Source organism: Poeciliopsis prolifica, unplaced genomic scaffold, assembly GCF_027474105.1.
Source record: "Poeciliopsis prolifica strain line A6 unplaced genomic scaffold, Auburn_PproV2 SCAFFOLD034, whole genome shotgun sequence".
NCBI lineage: Eukaryota > Metazoa > Chordata > Actinopteri > Cyprinodontiformes > Poeciliidae > Poeciliopsis > Poeciliopsis prolifica.
Genome location: NW_026562409.1, coordinates 2,083,949 through 2,103,669, shown reverse-complemented (window position 1 = coordinate 2,103,669; position 19,721 = coordinate 2,083,949). Strand labels below are relative to the sequence as shown.

The 19,721-nt window shown below is 41.3% G+C and overlaps 1 protein-coding gene across 16 annotated transcripts in view; it reads left to right on the top strand.

The window, feature by feature from the left end:
- Positions 1-19,721, top strand: part of rbfox3a (RNA binding fox-1 homolog 3a) — a 514,332-nt gene that overhangs the window by 114,354 nt on the left and 380,257 nt on the right. The gene's annotated exons all lie outside the window — the stretch shown is intronic.

Genomic DNA, 19,721 nt, shown 5'->3' with positions numbered 1-19,721 from the left:
TTACAGGCACATTAGTCTAATTCATTTAATAAACTTCAGAGCCTAGCAGCACAATTCTACTGAAGAGGATTAGAGACACTAAAAAAACAATTCTGACTTCAATCTCAGAATTTTGACTTTGTTCTTAGAATTCTTAAAATTCTGACTCTTTTTCTTAGAATTAATTTTCCCTCAAATTCTTTATTTTTTCTAATTCCTGTTTTTCTCAGAATTCGTTTTTGAGGATTTGCAGAAGCTAATGCCACAAATGCATTGCTTGATCTTGAAGTCTTTTTTTTTTAACACACCGATGGTTTGGTACTAAATCAGATGCATATCTGGTAGTTTTCAGATATGAAAGTGTCACATTGGAATTGCTGCCATGAAAAGCTGGATTTGGTTTTCTCGCGTAGCTTAACGGTAGTTAAACCAAAACTGTAGACAAATTTGGTTTTCTAACTTTGTGCATTTGAAAGTTTTCAGAATGTTATTTCATGGGGGAATAAATGAACTTCTCCAATTGTGCATTAGTAAAGTGTTTAAGTGAAATGGAGTCAGAAGTTGTGAAACCTGCTGGGATTCATGAGCAGATGAATGACGGACGGATCAGCACAAGCGGAGGTGGACGCCTTGAGCCAGCAGCGACTCGGCTGCTGATGAAAAGGCCGACGTTTCCCTCGCGCTGCTCTCTGGGGCACGGCGCCCTGCATGTTTTAGATGTTTCCCTGGTTTGAATTGATGAGTCATTAACGAGCTGCTGCAGGACTGGACGACCTGCTGAGGAGGTAATTCATTCCTCTGAATGGAGTATGTTGGAGCAGAGGCCTGTGAAAAACAAGCAGGACAGCGCAGCCTGGATGGAGATAAACTGGAATATATAAATGTTGCAAATATTTTTAAAAAACTGTAAAAAATGCTAAACAACAATATATGCTACATCAAATGAATCATCCAGGATATTTTTTTGTTTTAACTTGATTTGAATTTCTACAAAATAGGCGACTGCATCTGTGAAATAGCTGCCTGGTCGTTTTTATTTCCACTTTAATTAGATCTTTCTCACTCCTGTTGCTAAAAACAGTAGTAGATAATTGTTTCTGTTTTCATGAGAGACTTGGCTGTAGTTTGTAGGAGTTTCCAGACAGCAGCTGTTTTAACTTTTTGCAGCAGGTCATGATGTCTGCTGGTCTTAATTATCACAAATTGAACTTTAAATTTTCTGCTCAGTAACAAATTATAGATAATTACAAATATTCTGTAATATGAGGGCCTGGTGGAACCAAAGCTTATCTGTTGTAGGTCAACCATAATTCAAATAAATCATGTAACTTCAGTGGTGGTGAAAGTACTCAAAAAACTGTATTGAAGTAAAAGTACAAATACACAGACAAAAATATACTCAAGTAAAAGTACCGCATTGACATTTTTACTTGAGTAAAGGCACATTTTTATTTTACTTTTAATACTTAAGCATTAATATTAATAGTTAATATTAAGTATTAATACTTTAATAAGAAATCCAACAGAAAGGATTTCTGAACTGGGTGGGGGGACATGCAGCCAAGGAGCCGTGAAGCAGTGTTGTAGTCAAGACCACTAAACCAGAGACCAAATCAAGACCAGCACCCAGCTACGGTGCACTCAAAAAAATTAAGTGCACCTGTCAAAATAGCTCCTCAAATTCATCTGAAAAATCAACATTCCCATAAAAACCTAGATATTAAATACTTAGAGCCTCAATGTTTTCTCTTCCTAGGTGCCTCGTCAGTAGGAGAAGTTTTCATTCTGACTTTCAGTTTCCAAAACTGCAGGTCTTCATTTTTGCCCCGTCTTAAAGCAGCATACCTCACTCATGACATAAGTTTGTGTTGGTCTGATGCAAGGAGCTTGCAGCGCTTCTGAATCTTACGTGCTGAAGTTTCTCTCCTCAGGACCAAACATGTCAGCCAAAGGTGGACGTAGAAAAGCATACGTTTCCGATTAAAATGTTAAGGCCCTCTTTAATGATGCCGCGATCCGAACGTTTGATTAGAGGGCTGTAAAATTGCTCATTTCTGTAACCGACACCATTAAACAGACAGAAGAAGCAGGTTGTCCCTGAGCACTGCGGAGTGGACTGGGAATGATCGAGGGGCTGCAGCTCCCTAATGATGGTCCCCTGCAGAGGGGACAGTTGTCTCCGCTATGAGCCCTACTTCCTTGACGGCCCCTGGGATTCCTTTGTCCTGTTGTAAACTATTCTGAAGGAAGGACATTTAATTGCCCAGCACACACTAATGAGTTTGCAAACTAATTAAAGGGGGTATATTACGCCCTGTGGAGACCCACATCACTAAGAAAGCCAGGGACATCTTTAATGAGGAGCCTTGATAACCCTTCAAAGGAGGGATGTGTAGTGTCTGTAATGATGCCCAGGGTAAAGCCAGGCTCAGCCTCTGAAAGTGTGTGTGCGGTGCTGTGTGTGTCCCTCACCTCGGGTGTGTGGAGACTTGCAAGCAGATGCCAAGTGTTTTCAGTCCATCGCCCACAGCTACCTACCTACATGTCCTAATCAAAGAGTTTCACTCTCCTTCCAATGGGTTCAAAGAGACCGGCTCCACCTCTTCTCTCAGTTGGTGGCGCGCAAAGATTTCTGCCTTGTTTCACTTTTCCTGCGTTACTCTATTATTCGCTGCAGCACAATCAGGATTATTACGGAATCAGAGGAGACGTGGAATCAAAGATGCAGCGGCGGAAATGACGAAGGCGAAGGTGTGGGATGGACGGCACACGCCATCAGGACCGACGAAGGTCATGATTGGACCTGGTTTTGGAGTTCAATAGGTCACCGGAGGTGCTTTTATGTTCACACGCAAACGAAACGAGCGTTGCTCTCTGCCACGTCAGCGGCATCTCCTGCACCAGCAGTCCACCCTACAGTAAACAAATGTATTCCTGTGTTTGTGTGCGCGGTCACACTATTTTCCTTCCAGACAGTGACGGCTGTTATTTCGCCCGTGGCTCCTGTCAAAACTAACATGGCTTAATTGACTGTGAGCGAATGAGCTCCTGGATTGATCCTGTCAGGCTCCTCAGGAAGTGATGCTGCTCCATCTGTGAGGCGCAACTCCAGCGACAGCAGCAATCTGTTGCTTGGGAATGAGCCAAGGATTGGGGCGGAGGGTGGATAGGCTGGGAGGGAGGGAGGAAAAAAAAAAGTCAAAATTACAGAAAGTACCTCAGGCGCTGTGTATTTTCTGATCAGCTGTCAGTGATGACACACTCTGATGAACATGCACACGGAAATAAAGCGGCAAAAAAATAAAACGTCAGGCAGACGGATCCACATATACACAATGTAATTTTTGCATCATGGTTAGCAATGTCACATTTAAGGGTTTGGGGGGGAGGGGAGTTGTGTTTCTCCCTGAAGGTATGGCATGAAATCAGAATGGTCTTGTCTGGCTTGTTAGACATTTGATGTCTGGCGAGGTTGTCCTCAGGGTATATCCAAAACACAACCTGTCATCCTTCCCCTCTCTGCTGTCATCAGTCTGAAAATTGGTGGCATATTCTGTCATCTTTGGTTCTTACCTGCAGCTCGGCTCAGCCAGGCCCGGTCTTGACCCCCCCACACGCCCCACCAGCCCTTCACCTCTTTCTCTACACTCGCCTTTCATCTCTCACAGTCTGTCTTTTCGCCGGGAGATACTGTACTTCCTCGGCTCGAGTGTGAGACGCAGCAGTGCCTTCTGGCACGATTAAATATTTAGATGGCTGTCTGTGTGGATGGTGGCTCGGAGAGGCGCAGGAATAATCTGGGAGACAGCTGCTGCAGCACATCTGGGTGTCACTGATATCCGGGGAAGGTGTGCGGCGGGCGTTGCTATGGAGGAAGGAGACTTAAGAGACACAGCTGTCAATCAGCTGGGTGTCATCGGCGCCGAGGCGTCATAGTGTCCCTCTGTGGCGGGACGACTGACGGCTGACAGACTGAGACTGCCATTGATGTCTGAGCCGCATGCACTCTTTCTGGCACCAGAATACTTCCAGCAGCAGCTCAGCTTCTCTGAACTCTGTCTTCATCAACTGTGATTAAATAACCAATCAAGTTTATTTGTTTAGCACATTTCAGCAAGGCAGTTCAAAGTTCTTCACATAATGAAAACATAAACTGGTCATGTTCTCAATAATTGTGAAAATCAGTAACAAACATTGAAGTTATGAAGTGTCATCTGTAAAGTGATCAATACACATCAAATGAGTTGATCAATGTTGCAGTTATTATTAGTCAAAAACAAGTCAAAGCAGGTGGAACTCAGTGTTTCAACAGTTTCTCAGTTTTCTGGAAGTTGGTTCCAGATTTGTGTTGCATAGAAGCTGAATGCTGCTTCTCCATGTTTGGTTCTGGGGATGCAGAGCCAGAAATCCTGATTGGTCAGACAACAACATCAGGCGTTTAAGCCGTTGAGAGATTTATAAACTAACATTATTTTGAAGGCTATTCTCTCAGTGGAAGGACTGGCGTGTTTTGCTCCAACTTCCTGGTTTTAGCCTGAACGACTTTTGATTTTTGTTTCTTTGGCAGACCTGTGAATATGCTGTTTCAGTAATTATTGCTACTAAAGATAAACGCATTGTTAAGTTTCTCTAGATCTTGTTGGGACATCAATCCTGGAAATGATCTTCAGGTGATAGAAGGCTGACTTTTTAACTGTCTTTATGTGGCTGTGAAGGTTCATGTCTGAGTCCATCGCTACTCTCAGGTTACTTTCAGGTTTCCTGAGTATGTTTTGGTTGACATGATAGATGAAGTAAGTAAAATAAAAATACTAAAGCATTACACAATGACGGGGAAAAATACATCAGTACTTACATTACAGATAATAATGATAACAGAAATACTACTAGTGAAGAAAAAATTGATAATAAAATAATAACATTAGCAATAATATCGACTGATATGAAATGCTAATATCATGATATGTTTTTCAGCTTTTTCAGCTTGAGGTTTAGTTTTGCACATTGCTTCTGTTTTACTTCACGATTGTTTAATGAACAACCACTTTGTTAGTTTAAGTAACTAACTGTTGAAATAAGGTGCACTTTCTTATCTCCACTGTCTGTATTCCAGTTTTTTTTGTTTTTTAAATCTCACAGACTCCTGTTTAGGTTAGCTAGAAACAGGGGTGTCTGTAGGTGCAGCATGTCAGAAGATTTGAAGAAGATTGAGTGTGAATAGCCGCTGCTCCCCCCACCACCGCTCTCCATCCGCCAGCAGCCTCAACTTGGAGCTGCACAGCGGCGCTACGAGGCCGGCTGGCCTGAAAATCACTTTGTGTTCCTCTCCCAGGCACATGCGATATGGATGCGTCTCCGCTCGGCTCAGGCCCTCCCGACACCGTGATTAATGGCACTCGCTTCTCTCCCCATCTCATTCTGTTACTGTCAGAGTTAAGTGGGCCGAAGACAATAATAAACAGTCAGTCTTCTGTGAACCCCCTAACACGATCATTCCACCCCCCCCCGCTTCCCCCTTCCCAATGAGAAAAAGAGGAAGAGAGATGGAGAGGGAGATGGAGGAAGTGTGCATGTGTCTTTTTTTTTGTTTTTTTTTGCATGTGTGTGCTGCACTAAACAGACAAATGCAGAGTTAACGACACAGAAACGGGACTCGGTAATGGAAGTGGGAGCTGGGAGATGCATCAGTAAATCAGATTGTACCTCATAAGTACGTGATGTTGAGGAGGGGGCCCACTTGGTTTAAACCCTGCAGGACAGCAGCAGTAGATGTGCAGAAAATTTCTACAAATTGTCTGTTTGTTCCTGGGGATTTTAGATGTGTGCGATGTTTGACATTTTCCTAAATGATATTGGTGAGTCTAACAAATGACTAGGTAAAAAATTTGAGCAGGTGACATTTGGACTTTTTTGTGGGTGAAACATGTAAACAAAAGTCCTTTAATGGAGGAATCAGTTGCCATAAATAAATGAAACAATCGAAGTCATCTGTTTGGGATTACTTTTGCAGTTTCAGCAACAAGGACTCAAACATGTCTAAGCCTGTCGCAGTAAATCAATAAATCAACTGATGGCACCATAAATTAAAATAAACTCGATAATTTCTGTTCTGAAAAAAAATTTTTGAAGCACAATTTTGTTTACTAAAACTTTCTATTGCATTTCGTTTATGGTTTTGGTTGTGTGAAATATTTATTTCAGTGTAATTTTGGGTGTTTCAAATATCTACCAGCGCCAATCAATAAAATATTGCTATAACCGCAACTAAGAGATAATTGATAAATTCGTCCAACCGCCCAACATCCACTTTTCACATTTCATGTATATCAAGCAGCCAAATTTTCCTTTTCATAAATGCATTTAGTACATGGCAGTAAATATTTTCACAGAAATGTGTGCTTTTTATTTCCACCACAACCCCAGTCGTCCTGCAGCTCACATGACAGTGAGTAAAGACTCGATTTGTGCTGTGAATATTTAACAACTCAAGCAAGTGTCTTATGGATTGTAATATTGTATGCGCATTAATGGGAAAGCCAATGGAGAGCACTCACCATGATGATCCAGTCAGCATCAATACAGTTTAACATGCCGATGGTGCATCACATTCACTGGGGGAAGAGGAACTATTGAAAACATGGAAACTGTCACTCTGAATATTGTAAATTAATGCAAATCTAATGTTTTAGTTCTGTGTATATTAGAGTTGGAAAATGACCACTCAAAGTGATAACAAAGGATGCATCTTCAGGTAAAGAAATAGTTTTAGGATCAGCGTGTGAAAATCTTGATTTAATTTGCTGTTAATTTGATTAAACATCTAATAAATGAATAACGACAGGTGCTTAGCAGGAGCACTTCAAAACCACAAAATCTTACTGATTATGTTTGTCTAGTTTCTAGAGCAAATATTATCTGGCATTATTGTAGTATTGTAGTGTGCATGCCAAAAAGAAATTAGCGTTTTGCGTTGAAGATGGAAAACCTTTGCCTGTAATTATGTTCACTTACAGCATTCAAAAAAACAAATAAAAAAACAACTCACTGTAAAAACCAAGTATTTCTGGTCTAGTTTCTCGTGCAAACACCTTGGTGCACTTGAAATGAAGCAAAACTAACTTGCAGATAACTTTTCAGCAAGTAAAATGAGCTTCTTTAAAATAAATAGTTAATATTGAGAGAGAGAGAAAAAAAATCACATGGTTCATTTTGTTCACAAGCACAAAAATATGCCAGTAAACTAGTGAAGGAATCATTGGCTTTCAATCAAGCTCATATATTTTGCTGAAAAGTTACATATGTGTTTTGTATAATAGTGCTAATATATCTAAAAACTAGACAAAAATGCATTATAAATTTTTATTTTTATTTTTTTTTTTTTACAGAATTTAGCTAAGACTGACACTTTGATTTTGAGTAAAACATATTTGCAGACAGGTTTTCATCATACATGTCAGACTTTTTTTGTAGTTTTATATATTCTTAAACCAAACTACCTTTTTTGCGAGGATGAATTCGTTAGTTAACAATCCACTTCTAAATTAGTTGATGATTATTTCAATGATTTCATCCCGATTTATCCGATGAATCTTTTCAGTCCTAAAGTTATCTGACATTTTTAAAATATTCTTGATCTGTTTTTCTCACAGTAGAGGAAGATGGTACAAAAAACCCTTTCAGAGTCATTTTGATGGAAAAACCCTGAAAAGAAGAAAAAACCCACTCCAGTCTACGAAGCTAACTGACTGAGAGGAAAGTGAAAAATTGAGATGGCTGCAGGCAGAAGAAACGGAGTGAAGGAAGACACTTTGAATCCCAGACCTGTTGTTTTAGTCACTTGTGAGCAGCCCCTGCCTCTTCCTCCCAAGGCCTGTCACTTCACTCTGCCATATCCTCTTCAGTCAAGCACTCCCTTCCACTCTCTGTGTCTCTGCACGGCGCTGACCAAACCGCCTCACGAGCTGCACACAGAGCTGCACACGGCTCACACGGCTCACACGGCAGCCGTTCTCTGTTCAATTCTCCAAGGGCTTCTGTACACAAGCAGGAATAAAGGATCCAAGTTTGAGTTCCAGTCACTGACCTCGGTTTCCTCCAAGGCCTCCACCGAGACTGAGACCCTTCACTGCTGCTGCCATTACATCCTCGTCTCCGTCTCCTTCTCTCTCTTATTACCGGGGATGACCCGCCTCGCAGCCCTGCAGGCGCAGTGACCGAGAAATCCTGCAGCCGTCCCTCGCCATCCCTCGCCGTCCTCTCCGCTGCTAGATTGTTTCTGTGTCTACCGGAGTGGCCTCGGAGAAATGAAGTGCCGTGATCTCATCACGCCAGACCCATTGTTTTCACTCTCATGCACACTGTGTAATAGCCATGGAGATAAGGGGAAGATTCGGGCCTTTTGCGGGAGGAAATATGAAAAGCCTGGCTGTAAGAAAGTGAAATTACTGTTTTGATGGCTTTTGATGGCAGGGGGCATAATTGCTGGATGGAAGGAAGGATGGAGGGTGAAATCCACATCGGAGATTAGTATTTCTAATAAGGGAGACGATTGGTTGGAGGCCTGCAGAAGGTTATGTGCACAGTGGGAAGTTCTAATGAAGCTGCCATGTATGTATAACAGCAGTTAGACTAAAATAGCTTATTGTTCTTCCCTCCATCGCAACCTTTGCCCCCCCTCTGTGGATCGAATCTGCAGTCTCGATGGCAGCGCTGATTGTGATATTGTTCAATGCTCATCGCCATAGAAACAGTGATGAATTTAGGATTGTTAGCTCATAAAATATCTCGCTTTCATCAGTGCACACAGACAACACAGGTCTGCAGGATTACAGCTTGTAGTAATGACAGGAGCAAAGCATAAATAGTATAAATACTCCATGGGATTATAATTAGCCTTACTCCGCGCATTTAGACACGCTCAAGTGGAACTAAAACCTTATTGACTTCTGGAGACAATTTCGTATTAATTGGATGCCCCTTCTTTCTCGCAGTCTTCTCTCGGTTTGTTTGGAGCTGCTGACAAATGTGCTGCGGCGAAATATCGGGGAGTGGAGCGGATTAGCATTAGCCACAGCGGCGCCTTGAACGTAAAAAATGCCACCTTCATCTCTGAGGGAAGTGTGGGCGCAGAAGGAAGGAAAGAAGTCCGGACACCTTTGAAGCAGTGGAGCTACTGAGAAATGGAGAAATAAAGGGTGTTGGTGAAATAACCGCATGCTGCTGAGGCTTTACGCCACAGAACTGGGATGGACGGTCCTTCCTGGTGATGCTGGGTCACAATGTGACACACATCATTTAGATTACGCATTCAGACTATGTCCTCTCTGTCTTTGTCTCCCTTTTTTTTTTTCTCACCCTGTCCGTGTACCGACCACAAATTCCTCCCTTATTTTCCACCCAGAAGTGAGGGGAAAGTTGTAAAGCTAATTAAGGAGTGCGGATGCAGCAGTTGGACAGATGTGCTGCGAGATGGGTGCTATTGAGTAGCGGGGATAATGGTGTGCGGACCTGGTGGGCAGCGGGGTTGTGTTGGAGGGAGCGCCTACCTGGGCGTGCATGTTAATCAGCGCGCCTGTCTGTTGAGAGCCGGGGAATTAAAGGGGAAGGGAAGCGTGTCGCCAGCCTGGAGTGAGGAGACGAGGCAGGCAAGCTGATTAAGAGCACAAATTTGCCAGTTTGGTCAGACGGGGAGATATGTGTACAAAGGAGAAAAAAGGGTGAGGAAAGTGTGTATTGATTAACGGAGCCGGTGGTGGAATTCAAGAGAGGAGGAAGAAAACAAGGGTGAAATCTACCCAACGTTGTCAAACAAATGATTTCACAGCACCTGAAGGCATCACAACACTTCAATGGCGTGAAAACGACCGTCCAATATCTACAGTGGAGTCAGAATAGACACTTAGAGACGTTCAAGTCCTGATTATTTTAAGCCCAGAGCAGAGATTGCTGCCCTTCAAGGGTTTTATTCATACCAGAAAAGTCATGAAGGGTCAGAAAAAATATCTTTGAGACCATTTAGCAGCACAGCATTTCAATCAGGTGGAGTTCTGGTTGGTTTCACCTTGATTCCTTCCTCCTTCGCTCTGCGTTGGGTTGGTTCTGTTTGGGCCGAGCTTCAGCTGTGGGACACATCTCTTCACATTTGACTCATCATCAAGCAATCTTCAGCTTTATTAAAGACACAAATGGGTCCATAGAAAATAATTCTGTAGAAGATGTTGGTAGTTCTGGCTTCACAACAACAAGCCAAAGTCATGACCCTGCCTCCACCGTGCTTTATAGGTGATATGAGGTGTTTTTAATAGTTTTTACATTAAGGTCAAACCTCAGCCTTGGTCTTGTGTTAAGACAGGAGGAGTCTGTGATTTATTTTGCATCCTCCGAACTTTTTGGTGAATTTGGTGGGGGAGACAATTAGTGTCTGTTGGAAGTTTTGCAATAAACCATCTTTTTTGTGGAGTGACTCTCCTTAAGCAACATGAAAATGGCTTTTTAATCCTTCCCAGATTGATGGACAGCAAATATTGCTTTCTTGAGATCAGTGCTGATAATCCCTTTCAAAGGTGGAAAGATAACAAATTGATTTTCTGCTTTTAAAGAGATTTTTTTACACTAATTTAGTGTGTTTGATTAACTGATCTGGCTTCCACTTGATGTATTTCGAATGTGAAAGGAAAGTTTGGCCTGTTCTTTACTTATTTTCACACCTTCATATTGGTTTGAACTCACTTTGAGTCAGAGGGATCAGCAGTAATGGTGAAAAGTGAGTGGCGGATGTACAGCAAGTCTGAGGGTGTTTACACTCCTGATTGGAGTATCGTAATATTTGTTACATTTTTAAGCTGCTGCAGTTCTCTTTCACACTGCGCTGCATCAAGCAATCCAAACCCTTTGAAAAACGTGCTCCTCTCCTCGCCTGCACCAAAAACCACAGAGGGAAACAAGAAACCTCTGAAATGTCAACAAAAATGGAGGAATGTCAGATTTTAGTGGTTATAAAATTTGTCTTTTGTTTTGTGTAAAAGACAATGAATCATTTCTCTCACTCCTGCTGGACTAGTGCATTTGTTTTGGTTGTATTTACCCAGAATGCCCTGCGTTGTAGTGCGCCTCCTGTTTTTGGCGAGAGCCCCAGCCTGCCTTCTTACATGTGGAGGGTATGTGGCTTAGCACATAACCTGCCTCAGTATTAAAGGTCCAAAGGTTGAAATCCCAATAAGATTATAGACCCACATCACTGCCACATGTTCTGATGACATTTTTATGTCATTTTGTTGCAGTCTTTCAGTCTCCACTGCAAGTTGTCTGCTATAGAAAACAGCTGCTTTCTTTTTTCTTTCTTACTCTTACATGTGAAAGTTTTTAATTAGAATCATCTCCTTTTTCTCAGCTACGCTGCCTGATCCAATTTCTCTAATTGTTGTTGTTTACACTGTAAAGGTTTACGGATATTTATCGACGCTCCCCTTCTCCTGATCTCGCCGTCGATAATGACTGGGGAAATTATTTGCAACACTTAAGACATTATCAGTGTGTTCAAGTAGTCTTCCTTTTAATATGGTAATGCGGCAGATATAATCAGCTGGTAATTGTGAAACACTCGAGTACGACACATTTTGTGGCACTCTCTCCTGAATGAGGAAATCAGTCAGTCTGCAGCAGAAATCTGCAGCCGGGATCTGCAGCCGGGATCTGCAGCTCGACGCGTGTGAGGAGGGGGAAACCGCGGCGCGAACGCTCGTCAGGCGTCCCAACGTCGCACAAATCTGAATTACACGCCGGCTTCTATAGGAATGTGTGGGCTGGCATCAAACTCGAGCACAATATCCTGCATGTTCTCCTCTTGACATGTCGCTAAAAACAGAGAAAAACCACAATGGTTCAGAACGTCTGATGCAAAATAACACAGTGGAATCAAAGAATGCAACAACATAAGCACATAAACAAATAGTAAACAAACAAAAGAGGAAACAAAACATGGAGGAAATCAGGAAATGTATTTTCATGTCTGACCTCCATTTCCTACATGTAAACAAGCCAGTTTGTATCCATATGATTAAACCATGCATTTCTGAAAACTTTGTATTGCACTTTATTCCTGCTTTGTTTCCATCTCTTACCCTTTTGGACTCCAACAAATTTTACTGGATGATAAATTCTCAGAAGTCATTGCACTAAATGATACTTCTTCTCTTGGTTTCATACAATTTTCAAGTAGTATAACGTTAATAGCATGATGACCCTCGTACACCTTCTTTGAGATAAATACATTTTAGTTTAGAACGAACATTTAAAACTGGAGCTGAGAGATGTTTTAAATATCTAAAATAAATAAACAAAGCGAAAAATAAAACGGATACAGATCACACCAAGAAGACAGTAAATGACCTTCTGCTGGTAAAAAAATGCTAATTGCAGTTAAGTGCAGCTTTTTACAGTAGACTATGAAGAAAACGTAGAACATGACTTTCAATCATTGGTTTTTTTTTTACTGGACCAAGATTTCAACCAAAACTGCAGACGGGCCAAAAATGACCGACGCCTCCCTAAACCGATTCCATGTCTGTTTATCTTTGAGTTTTATACCAAAGTATGCAGTGTCATGTCTCCAAAATGCTAAAATTTCTGGCGTTTCATTTTAATTGCTCATTATTTTCTGCAAGCTTTGTATTCCGTCCAGTTTTCATTTCCTGGCTTTTTGCTAATTGACTCTGGTTGAATACGACCTTTCCTGACCGGTGGCGACCAGATTCAGCCACGGTGGCCTGCAGCTGCTGTGGCTCGGTGCATCCTCAGAACAAACTGTCAGGATGTTGGGAGGAAACATCCAGGCGTCGTTTTCCACCCAAACTGCAAGATTTAAAACAGCAGAGGGTTAAAAATGACCAGCACCATTTTGGGTTTGAAAAAAATATTTTATGTTTTTTTTTTGCTCTTCACCAATTTTTTCAAGTAAAAAAAGAAACAGTCTGCTAACTGATGTTTCATGCTTAAATTTGATCCCAGTATGATTTTTAGTAATTTATATGTTTCTAGTTTAAGTTTAAAAATTGATTTTTTTGTCCGTCATGCCTCGACTGATGACGATTTTCATTTTTAAGTTTCTGCTTTTGTTCATCTTGCTTTTTATTCAGTTTTTCTGTGAAATAATGTGTTTTATGTTTCATAATTTGGCTGTGAAACACAAAATAATAAATAACGTAGTTTTTCCATACTTTTGCCTTCCCTCTGTTTTGTTTTTTGACCATGTTTTGATTATTTTTATTTGAATTTTGGATTTTTCAGATTAGTTTTCTCATTTTTGTTACTGCAGTGATCAGTTTAGCTTTGCATGGTTCCTGTTGCACAGTTTAGATGTTTTTATGCTGTGTTTGTGTTTTTTGTGTGTGATTCTTGTTTTTCTTGGTTGCTCAGTTAAACGTCTTCTCTCTGATGTCTGAGGAAATGTTTCTGTTTTGAAAGTCGGAGGCTTTTTGCATGTGTTGCAGCTTTTTTTTGTCCAATCTTGTCTTTTGCACCTCGGGGCCGTTACACACTCACTCCTTATTCCTAAAAATCCCCCCGTTGATTAGCATTGATCCTCCTTCAGACTGGGTTTATACCTGCCTTCTATTTATGTCCCGGCATCATAAATGAAATTTTTTTGTTATTGTGTCTTAACGGAGTGATGAAAGGAGTGTTCTCCGCTCGTCCTCCGGGGATGCGGGGCTTCTCTGCGGAACAGGATGGGATCCTGACTTTGTTTTTCTCCTTCGGCTGTTATTTCCCCGAAGAGAAGAGCCAAGTGAAGGGAGCTATGAGTGATCGACTCTGCCTTTATTCTCCAAGTTTTCGGGGGGATTTGAAGTTATTGAAAGTGTAGGGAAGGGTGACAGCTCGGAGATGTCTGTGTGATGCCTATCAGGCATGCGCCGGCCACTCGGCTGCTGTGTTTGTGAGGCCGGCAGACGGAGGGCACAGGCCCCACGCTCTCAAATACATGTTATTCTTTCGGCCAATCATCTCTCCTCACACATGACATCTCTGCCAGATTGATTTCATTCAGCTGTAGAGGGCGGCAAGATCAAACAAATGTTGTTTGGAATAGCAGCCTTAGTGGAAGGAGGAGGAGGAGAGGGATGGGGGTCAGAGGTGGGAGGTTGCTCGCTTGAAAGATGAAGTGAGGGATGGTAATGGAGAGAAAGGGAATCAGTCATCCAGTCAGCAGCACTCTGCCATGTGGTGACATGGTATACTGGTGGAAAGTGTTGCTCTCCTTGGTTTTTTGTGGCGGCTGTTTTAGGACGGCAGCGGGGGTGAAGGCTATTCCTTCACGATGCCTCTGAGTACCCATGCAAGGAATAATGGATGTGTAATACGGAACGACAGCTTGCAGAGGCCTATCATTAATGTTGTAATTCACTTTTAGTGTTTTTCCTATTGCACTGCAACAGGAGGCACAGATGCCACCTGAATCTGCTGCTCCAAGCAGCCAGAGCGCACCCGGTTTCCACCAGCTGTCTTGGATCGCACCCTGCCAGCCCCCCCTGTGTGGCCAAATGTGGGCACGGTCATTTCTCTCAGCGGATGTGGTCCTGCTTTGCATTTTGAATACATGTCATGGACTCTTGGAATTAAACATTTCTTAAAGTTTGATGCTTTCTACGTCGGTTGAACATTTTGGGTTTGGGTTTTAGGATAATTAATCATAGCTGTACTCTTTGTGCACATTCCCCTCCAAATCCAACTGAACAATTTCACTGAACCAAAAAATCTGAGGATCCCATGAGGGAAAGAAAACCCACATAGAAGTATTTTCTCTGCCAGTAGTGGGCAGGCTACCTACAGTGCTTATCTCCACCTCAACAAACCATAATCCTCTTCAACACTCAGTAATAATATATAAGCTGTGTTGTTTGTAGGCATTTTGTTTATGCCTGATTTTTTAAAATTTATTTATTTTTTTTCATCCGCGGGTGTTTTGCTGCACAGACTGCAGAGGCTTTCATACATTTATTCTGCAGATTAAACAGCCAGCTGCTTGTTACCTTCAGGCTCTGAGGATAAAAGGGGTGGCAGACCCCCACCTGCAGCGCAGGAAAGCAATGTACCTCTGAGTATGGACTGCATCAGCAGCAAAACTGTTTCAGGTATAAAAAATCAAAAACTGATCATTCAAACTGTCTGAGACTCGAGACTCAGTGGATTCAGACCGAGGCTGAAACGATTCCTCGAGTGATTTGAGCAAATCGATTATTAAAATTCCTCCAGAAAAATGGATCTCGAAGCTTCTTTAACTTATATTTTATTATGTGAGAGTTCATTTATTAAGCTGACTGAAGATGAATACATAAACGAAGAGCTGAAGACTAGACATTTTTACAGGCGTATTTGTGAGCCTGCCTCTTTATTATTACATTTAATATAATTTCAGATTTTTGTACAACTTTTCTTCAGGTTAACTTAGAAATTGAGCTGTTATTGTTATAAATTAATAACTGTGTTTTTTTTTTGTGGATGATTTGGAGTTTCATTCCACAGAGAAATCTGTGAATATTGAACCTCAACATTTTTACACCTCAGTCCGGTTGGTTCAGTTTAGTTGGGGACTTGGTTTGATTGCTGCATCGAGTTGGTACAACTTTGCTTTCTGAGGACAGTTTGTCAAATGAACCAAACCAAGTATGACATCTGGTTCTTTGTTCCACATAACCTAAACCTTTCTGACAGACATTTCTGCCAAGTATTTGCTGTATTTCTGATATTATTAGAGGAGTTCTTTCCCCCCGCCTTCTACATTTTCCTGTAAATTAGCTTGAAAACTTAACTTCTCCCCCTCATGTGACCAAGAGCCACAGACTAATTTGTTTACCCACAATGCCTTGTGTTGTAGTCCATTTCCTGCCAGACTTGTGTGGAGAAATCCTAACAAAACTTCCCGTTTGGTCTGGTTTTCTGCCACAGCTGGAGTCACATTTAAAGAAAAACAAAACTTTGATGCTGCTGTGCTTTAAGCTCTCACACTAAAATGTCTCCAGCGTTTTTTCCCCCTGCATCCCTTCGATCCACGGTGTTCAACTCCAGTTTCCAGTTCTGGCACAGGTGATTCAGATGAGGGGATTCGCTGCTTTAGCATGTCATCAAGTTCTGACCTAAATTTTTGAATCTGGAAATAATCAGAAATATGAAGGTCACACGTCCCTGAGGACCCAAATGCACCATGCTGCATTTGGATTTATCTCATTAGATTAAAATATCATAGAAGTATTCATTTATTTCATAAGCTTGTTTTTTTTTTAAATACTGATTTGAAAAATCCCTTACAACATAGTGTCTGATTTCTTTCACTTATAGCACATTTTCTCATGTTATGATGGAATAAGTCATTTTAACTATTATTAAAGAGCTTTTGACCTAAAAGAAGCTCATGTTTCTTGCTAAAAAGTTACTTGTAAGTTAGTTTTGTCTTATTTCATGTGAACTGAGATATTTACACTATAACCTGGACAAAAATGCTTGGTGAGATTTTGTGTTTTTGCAGTGTTCTCCATCTGCAGCACTGATCCATTCTAACTATAATCACTTGTCAGCAAAAAGAAACTTATTTAGGCGTAATAGATCTTTATTTTCTCTAATTCTTCATTATATTTTGTGTAATTTTGTTTTATTTTAAATTCTCTCAGCCATCCGTCACATATTTGCTCCTGCTACTTCAAAGTGCAGCTTTTCTTTGTTCATGCAAAATGCAGAACAATGAGTAATGATATGGATTTCATGGACACTCCGGCTTTAATTGAAACAGGTGTGATTAGCATATTGTTTGTGTTTCTTGCTGCACCGTAGGCCTGTTTGTGTTAGACGGGGACCTTTATGGAAATCAGCGCTTTGAAAAAAAAATAAAAAAAACCACCACAAATGTAACCTATTTCTTTAAAAGGGGCACAAATTTACTGTGAAGATCATCCTGGCAAAACCACAGAGGGAAATGTCAGAACGGGGGAGAGGGAGGAAAAAAAAGGTTCAAAGAGAAAATAGCTGACTGACTCGGTAAGTGAAGCTAAGCTCAAAATGAAAAATGTTCATTATATGCCCGTCAAGGTGAAAGGAAGCCATCTCCTCACCGCTGCAGTTAAAATGTCGACCTCTCCGTCTCTGAGGGCGAAAAGAGGAGAAATGTAAAAAGAGGAGGATTTTCTCCTGCGTGTGTGTGTGTGTGTGTGTGTGTGTGTGTGTGTGTGTGTGTGTGTGTGTGTGTATGTGTGTGTGTGTGTGTGTGTGCATGTGCGTGTGTGTGTGTGTGTGTGTGTGTGTGTGTGTGTGTGTGTGTGTGAGACTGATCCCAGCTTCATTCCAGACAAGGGCAGCAATGTTAATGGTGCTGCTCAGTAAAATGACCCTTACATCTATTTCTTCATACATTCTGCGGTGCTTGTGGAGTCGTCGTCCTCTCCTCCTGTCGGCTCCGTTTGTGTGTCGTTGTTGTGTTTGTGTGCGACCTCTACAACGAGTCCGCCGCCCTCCCAGACCTTAACTTGTCACTTTCCATGTACCTGATCATGTTCAGGCTGTAAAATTGAACTCATGATGCTTTTTTTCAGCTGTGAGATTTAAAGCTGCAGGATGTGACTTTTATGAAAATGTTTTTTTATATAGATTTGATGAAACTGTCAGCAAGTCGCTGCAACATGAGGCCCATAATCTGTAAATAGATCGATCTCTTTCATCTCCTTGCTGCGGTATTTTTTCCACCTGAAGAAATGGAACCAAAAACAACCAGTCAGAGCCAGGAGGAAGGCCTGAGTGCTGCCAATCATCCTCATGAACACGCTGCCGAATGTGCTGTTGGTGGAGAAACAACCCACCTTTACAGCTATTTATCTGCTGCCATCAGTGGATGTGCTAAGTAGCATTAGCATCCACAACAGACTTTGCTGACGGGGAGAAGCTGCATCATATCAGAGGGCACAAGCCTGTCGCAACAAACAAGAAATCAATTAATCGCATAATAAATTAAAACAAGCTCAATAATTTCAATTTGCATGATTTATCACTTCTGTCTTTCCACCAAAATCTGAACGATAAAAGTCCTCAGTCTGTTTCTTTGGTCTCAACTTGCCATGACAATTTTGTTTAGAAACTTCACAATTAATTTTATTAGTTTTTTCTGTTGTTTTATTTACTTTTGAGTAAATGAAACAAGCATCTTCCAGTTTCAGTGTTAAATGTTAATTAAGTTTTAAAGTTTATTGATCTTTGAGAATATGTTCTTGCACTTATTTTGCCATTAAAATGGCCTCAAAACAACATTGTTTATTGCAATAACTTACTTGGTTATTGTGACAGAACCTTGCACACAGGCTTGATTGACAGCACCAAGTCCCTCCCCCTGGCTCTGATTGGTAGTTTCTAGCACTGAGAAGACAGAGGAGATCTATTTTATTCACAGATTATCTTTCTTGCTCTGCTGTCATGACATAAAGACAAAATACCTAAAAAACTTTGGATAACATTTTCATACTGCAGCTTTAATGCTCGACCTTTTCTGATTTCTGCTTCGTCATTAACGTCTATTTATTTGATATTATGTTGTTTGGATCGCTTTGACTAGGCACCGCGGCCGTCTTCCTGCTAATGTTTCTCAGGCAGCATAAAGCAGCATGCAACAGCCAACCACAGAAATTAGAAATGACCTTGGCGGCCTGACTGGAGAAGCCTCACAGTTTGGATTTGTTGGCTTCTGTACCAGAGCCAAGGCCTGTTACAACTTTCATAAGGATTCGATGCCAGCGTGGCAAATCTCAGCTATCTGTTATGGATTACGAGCCGACCTTCCACCTCACCATCTTCTCTCCTGGAGCAGAGTTGGCTCGGAAAGATCTCTTTAAATATGTGAGAAGCCGCATTAAGGCCTTGCTGAACTCTGAGCAGGTATTCTGTCTGCAAAGTTTTCCAGATCGAATATTTTTCTCCTCGATGCATTATTTAGTCAGTTTCTTCACCAACCTCGAACTGAGCAGCCGGATCCATCGCACGCTGTTGGATCCCGGGGATTTGTTGTTGTCCAAAAACTGTAAAACACATATTGTGGTTTATTTTAACTCTGTCCTTCTGGAAAACTCACTGCATCACCAAGAAGGGATTATCTCACAGCTGTGGATATTCCCTCTCCTAGAGCACGGATCCAAAAACAGTCCTTGGATATATTAAGAAATAATTAAAAAGATGAAACTATGAATTTGTCAGCAGTTTTTAAAGATTTACAGCCTGAGATTTGGAGGAAAAGCAGAAGGGAAGTTGGAGCTTTTTTACTCATTATTTACCAAACGAAAAGTTTTTGTACTGACTGTACATTATAAAGCGACACGAATACATTCAAATCTAGAAAATCTCGTACTTTTTGAGGAATTATTGACATTTACAGAGAGACATTCAGTGTGTAGCACTGAAACAAAAAAGGGAAATAATAAAAATGGTGCATTGAGTCGTTCAGATCTCCGGTGAAGGATTTCATCTCTCCAGCTACTACTGCTTGGTCTTTGCTGTGACTTTTGTCTCATCGTACACAAACTTGTCTGATTCCAGAAACCTTTCAGCCAGAAAAGCCCTGAAGGCAGAAATCTCCCAACAGTCACTCTTTGCAAATATCTTGTCTTGATGACAACGTGCCGTGTTTAAAAACAGCAGATGCTCCTACGTGGAAGAACTACCTGATTGAAACTCAGTCAATAGTCTCTTCATTGGGAATTACATAAAAACATCAACTT